The sequence below is a fragment of the Nanorana parkeri genome, unplaced genomic scaffold (genome assembly GCF_000935625.1).
Source record: "Nanorana parkeri isolate BGI_ZX_2015 unplaced genomic scaffold, ASM93562v1 scaffold913, whole genome shotgun sequence".
NCBI lineage: Eukaryota > Metazoa > Chordata > Amphibia > Anura > Dicroglossidae > Nanorana > Nanorana parkeri.
Window position 1 is genome coordinate 218,996 of NW_017307181.1, and position 6,474 is coordinate 225,469.

Below are 6,474 nucleotides of genomic sequence, written 5' to 3' on the forward strand. Positions count from 1 at the left end.
GGGTGGGTCTAGCAGCAGCAAGCGCGAGGCGGGGAGGAGGGGCGGTATGAGGCGTGTGTGGAGCCGTGAACAGGGCCAACTAATCGAAAGCCGATAATCAATGATTGAAAACTTGGAGAACTTTTTCAATCTTCGATTATAATCGACTTGGTCGATTAGTTGTTGCAGCTCTACATGCATCCACGATTTCTCGGGACAGTCCCCGGATTGAGGAGAGCATCCCCATACAAATTATGTCCCCGGGAACATAAAATAATAAAAAAAAATTTTAATACATACCTGATCCACCACCAAGTGCATAGCGAGGAAGCTGGCTGCACATTTTGCAAAGCGCCCGCTACGCTAATGTGGGGGGGGGGGGGTCTGCAGGGGCTCCCTCCCTCTGCCGCCTCTCTGCCACATGCATCCGTCCGGCCAGCCTGCCCCCATCAGATTTTTTCTTTAGACATTTTCTTAAGAAACTGCTGTACAGATAGTGGAGAACACAAAATGGTACTATGCATGCTAGCAATCAACTAGACATTTGCTGGAAAGTTTTAAAGGAGAACTATGGGGTTGAGGCTTTTCCCCATAGTTCTCCTTTAGGGTAACGGGAGGACACAAACTAGCGTCCTCCCATCACCCTAGGCTCAGTATACAGCGAGCAGTAGCTCGCGGTATACTGAGACGCCGCAGCTGAAGCGGATCCCGACAATTGTGCCGGGATCCGCCCAGCTGCGTGACTGACAGCTGGCTCTGCCTCTAGATAGGCAGAGCCAGCTGTCAGTCACGCAGCTGGGCGGATCCCGGCACAATTGTCGGGATCCGCTTCAGCTGCGGCGTCTCAGTATACCGCGAGCTACTGCTCGCTGTATACTGAGCCTAGGGTGATGGGAGGACGCTAGTTTGTGTCCTCCCGTTACCCTAAAGGAGAACTATGAGGTGAGTGAAAAGCACTCACCTCATAGTTCTCCTTTAAGCCCCCGACACACTGCATGTGGAACAAAGGGAAGCAGCGGGACCTTCGCATGCAGTGTGTCTTGCTGTTTTCACTCTGAAATTTCATCTTCAGCCAATCAGCATCAGGATGCAAAGTCAATTGAGTTGTTAGGTGTGAGCCGATTGGCTGAAGAGGAAGTTTTTCATCTGGCCATGCTCAGCTACTCAAGCACTCACATGCTGCATGCGAACGTCCGCGCCTCGCAGCATGCAGTGTGTCACAGGCTTTAAGCTTTACTGTAAAAATTAGGGACTCTGATCATTTCAACTGCCAGCAGTTTATTTTCTTCTACAATTACCCAAGTCAGGGTTGTTTATGGTGGCCTGCCACACTTTCACACTTAAAGATTTACAATATTTTACCAACCAGACTAAAGTTGTAAGGCTGATGGGCTGAAGGCTGATTGAGTCTTTATCAACATATCTATCTATCTATCTATCTATCTATCTATCTATCTATCTATCTATCTTACCGCTCCAAACTCACTCCTGTAATGGACTACAATCTCAATACAAATTAAAAAACTAAACATAAGATTGTAGTCCATCAAGGGAGTGAGCTTGGAGTGATGACTACTTTACAACACACACAGGGATCATGGGGAACAAAAATAGCCATCCTCCAGAAAGAAGGACAGTGTCAGCATCAATTCAGAGATGATTTGAGGATCTACAGCTCAGTGATAAACAGATGAGATACATTTTTGTTAATAGTTAAATGTATTTTTAAGATTTAACTCTTGAGTTTAATCACCTTAAAGAATGATCTAAGTTGTATAAACTTGCAATGTGGACACACCCTTCCAAAGACCATGGAAACTTTTCCCTTGATATTTTAAAGAAACCTCACTACTTTCCAGTTAACATTATAAGGGGCAGCCACCCCAGAGAGAAAGTAAACTCTTCTTACATTATGAAATCCTTTTTAGCTCTGGCAATATCTTTTACAGCTCGGAAATTGCCTGCTGATCAGGCAAGCATGGTGTAGCGTGAGGGGGCACTTGTCCCCGGGCGCCGGTCTGAAGGGGGCGCTGACAGGGACGGATTTTCCACAAGCCGTTCTTGCGGCTGCATACAAGTTGATCTTGTATGCAGCCTGCTCGTCCGTCTGCCCATCTGCTCGCTTGCCGCAATCCGTTCTCTGCTCTGGATAGCCGAATGCCACCGAGCGGCAGTGAGAGGGGAAGTGGGCTGCCTTCCCCTCTCAACTGTCAGAGGAGTTTCCAGAGCACAGTCACTGTGCTGTGATAGAACTCCTGTATTGGAGGTGACAGGTTCAACAAAGAGAACCTGTCACCTCCAAATGCTATCACACAGGGGCTTGTTAGGTGATCAGAAGGGGATAAAAAAGTTAAAAATAAGATAACAAATTATAAAAAAAAAATAAAAAAGTAAGATAATAAGTTAAATAAAATATTTAAACAAGTAAAAAAATTAATAGAAATTAAAAAAATAAAAAGTGATAAAAAAAAAGTTTAAAAATAAAATAAAAACTAACCCTGCCTCCCTCGCCATCTGGTTGCCATTTTTCATTGGGGGAGGGGGGTTTGGCGGGGAGGGAGGTGCAAAAAGGAAACTGGCCTTGGGGCAGCAGAGAGTAAATCTGGCCCTAGGCGCCGGTCTGAAGGGGGCGCCACTGGCTACCGCTCCCCCCCTGCGCTGCTCCGCCAGGTGGCCACACTGAACTGCGGGAAAGCAGTGCCTGCACTAAGGTTAGTCAAGTCAGGCAACTGCCTCAGCACACGCTGGAGCCTCACAGGTTCGGCAGCGGCGGCAGGAGGAATGCGGGAGGACAGGTGAGCTTTGTTTCTAAAGATCACTAGGGGGGAAGAGCTGGAGGGGGTCAGTGGACACAGAGGTGCTGGTGAGAGAGGAGAGAGGTGGCACAGTTGCAGGGGAAGAGCCAATGGGGGTCAGTGGACACAGAGGTGCTGGTGAGAGGAGAGGTGGCACAGTGGCAGGGGGAGAGCCGGGGGCTCAGTGGACACATAGGCAGTGGGGGGGAGAAGAGAGACATTGGCACAGTGACAAGTAGAGAGCGGCCCAAGGCTAGCATCTGTGGCAGCCGCAGGAGGATCGAAGGGGTAAAGGTCAGGTGAGCTCTATACCCCATAGCTGGCATGAGAAGTCAAGTGAGCCCTGTACCTTCAACTAGGATGAGAAGTCAGGTGAGTTCTGTACTGTATAGCCGGGATGGGTAGTTAGGTGAAGTTTGTACCCCATAACTGAGATGAGAAGTCAGGTGAGGTCTGTACCCCATAGCTGGCATGGGAGATCAGGTGGGTTCTGTACCCCATAGCTGGGATTGAAGGTCAGGTGAGCTCTGTACCCCATAGCTGGGATTGAAGGTCAGGTCAGTGGTAGATCCAGAGGGGAAGGATGGCAAAAGGACAATTTTTTGCAGTGGGGGTGTGGGGAAATTATCATGAATACCTAGGAGCAGTCCATCAATGAGGAGCAGTTATGGGCTGTGTGCTACCAGTGTGCCCAGGAACTGGCCTAGACCTCCCTGGACCCAACACCAGTCCTCTAAAGATTATGGTGTTCTGCATTGCTGTTAAATGTATTGCTGAGATTTGTAGTCCTCTGTAGGTGATGGTGTTCCGCATAGCTGTATAATAAATTGCTGAGATTTGTAGTCCTCTATAGATGATGGTATTCTGCATTGGTGTATAATGTATTGCTGGGATCTGTAGTCCTCTATACAGTGGCAGAACTAGCACGGTCACAGCAGCTGCGACGTGGCCCATGAATTTCAGCCACTTAGCAGGCCCTAGTAAACCGCCGACTTTGCAGGTTACTGGACCCCCCTTCCTTCAGTCTGTGGTCCTCCATCCTTCAGACTGCATGGATCGTGTGTATCACAACTGAACTATAGTTTTGTTTGTGGGGGGCACTAATGAAAGACTTGCCCCTGTGCACCCCGTGACCTTGCTACGCCTCTGCTGCTGATGCACTGTTTTACATTTAGCAGTCTGCCACTCAAGAGTCCATACTTTAATGTACCTATCACCAGCATAGTCACATTATCATTATTTATATAGTACTAACATAAGGTACAGAGCTTTACACCCTTGTACTTAAAGTGACCCTTATTAAAAAAAATGCCAGCCCTTTAAAAGAAACCCATCTATATTTACATTTACCTTTCTAGCAACCCATGTCTTCAAATTCCACTGCTTTACTGCTTCCCGACCACTGCAAGTATTCCACACTTCCACAATAGTGAATACCTGCTCCTCTTACCACCTGCAGTGGTTTCCCCCTCCAGCTCACGTGTCAGTACATAGGCATACAAGTTGGTTGGAGGAACCACTGCGTGCGGCAGGGACACTGGCATTCAACCCACCTGGAAGGGTCAAATATCTGCAGCATCCATAATGCAGGGCAACAGTGGTGTTTTAAGACAATGGCCACCACAAATGTAGGTATGGATGGGTTTCTTTTACATGGCTAGCATTTTTATATAAGTGATCCAATCACTTTACGAATATATAAAAATATAACAAAAAATAATAGCAAGGATGATGAAGGGTTACTGGAGGGTTACTCACATAGCAAATACTTTAGCCTAAAAGGTAGGAGCTTGCTCAAAATAGGTTTGATTTGTACCTGCATTACTGCTTACATGGATAGGCTGTGTTTGCCCCCTTCGAGCCACTAGATGGTGCTGTCTATATAGCAAGGCTATATTCTGCAACACAAGTAGAAGAAATTTAAAATACAGCATATGGAAACCCAATCACCAAAATAATGACACATGTTATTAAAATTCCTAATATTTCAAAGCTTTAGTAAAATAATAACTGGTGATCTTGCCAAGAAGGTTTATGTTATGTCAATTCCTGTGTTGTCACCATGTCACACCGGAAACTACAGGTGTCTGGTTCAAGACACATTACAAAGGCTTGCTCGGTCCACTGTGGGCACCATCAGAAAACCCACCAGACATGCAGCCATCACTGAAGGGCACCTATTTAGATATGAAGTAGTTACAAAGTGGCTGCAGGAGATTATCATCAGAGATGTAACAAAGGATAAAAAGAGAACACAAATATTATATTGAAAGAAAAATGATTCTCATACACAGTGCTTTAGCAATCCGAATGTCATGCATATAGATGCTGGGGGATTTATAACCTCCCTTTTTTCCTTTCCAGTGCTCATGCACTAATAAATAAATAAATATTGTGGCTCTTGGGTTTGCCAGGTTATCTCATTTGTATATAAAAGCTGAATTTCAGCCTTACCTTCAGTTTTGCATAGTTGCACAGGCTTCCTGTGCTGAAATTGTGTACTCTGAATACACTGCACGCTGTAAGCTTCTCGCAATGTACATAAGAAGCTGCAGCAAGACAGAGCCCACCTCATTCATGGCTGGAGGACATACAGCATCATCTAGCTGAGGCGGTGGGCAGTACATTTTCAGAAAGTAATGTATAGCACCCCGCTGGCCTTTCTCACCAGCCATGAGCTGCCTGCATTGCATAGAGAAACACAGAGCCAGTAATGACAAGGAGAAACCAGGGAAGGCAAACTATAAGTAGAATAGCAGAGATTAGCAGTTACAATCACTACAATATATTTGCACATATTTATGCTTAAATGTATCTGGCATTACCACTTTAGATCACACGATGCAGAAATACCTAATTGTCATATTTTTTGGACATGTAAGCCGGCAAAACAATTTGGCTCATTTTGTTTCATTTCAGATTTTTCGGTGTTTTGTTTTTCAAGATTCGGGTCAGAAAGTCAATTCAGTTCGGGATTCAGATTCAGACAAATCCAAATTTTCATTCATTTTGGATGCGATGGTATTTACAAACTAATTTTTATTGCAGCAAAATATCATTAGAGAAAAGAAAAAAAAATGACATATTTTTTTTTACAGTCCGCAGAAGCAAAAACAAAAGTGTGGGTTCTCGCCCCCCCCCCAAATTGATACCAGAGCTTCTGGTAGGAATGTAAGGGGGGACTCACAATGTAAAAAAAAAAAAGTGTCCCCCCCTCCCTGTGCCATACCAGGCCACTTGTTTTACATGGGAAAGTGCTTTGGCATGGCGATGAGGACAAGGGCCTCTTCCCCACAACCCTGTGCCAGTGGTTGTAGGGGTCTGCGGGCAAGGGGGCTTATTTGCATCTGGGTACCCTTTTCATAATCATCCAGATGCCGCCTCCCCCCTTTGGAATGAGTAAGGGGTAGTTGTACCCCTACTCATTCACTAAAGAGTTAAATAAACAGTAAACAAAACAGACCAAACTTTTAAAAAATTCCTTTAATTGAACAAAAAACAAAGAGACAATTCCTTTATTTAAAAAGAAATTTAAAAAAATGGTCCATTGATGTTATCCAACATCAATGACGTCATCCAGCAATGTATGTCTACGTCAATCATGATGAACAATACCCGCCGTCTTGCCGAAATAAAAAAAAGGACCAACACCCGAAAACCCGTCCGAAATGACAGCTCTGGCCCAAAAGAAAACAAATGG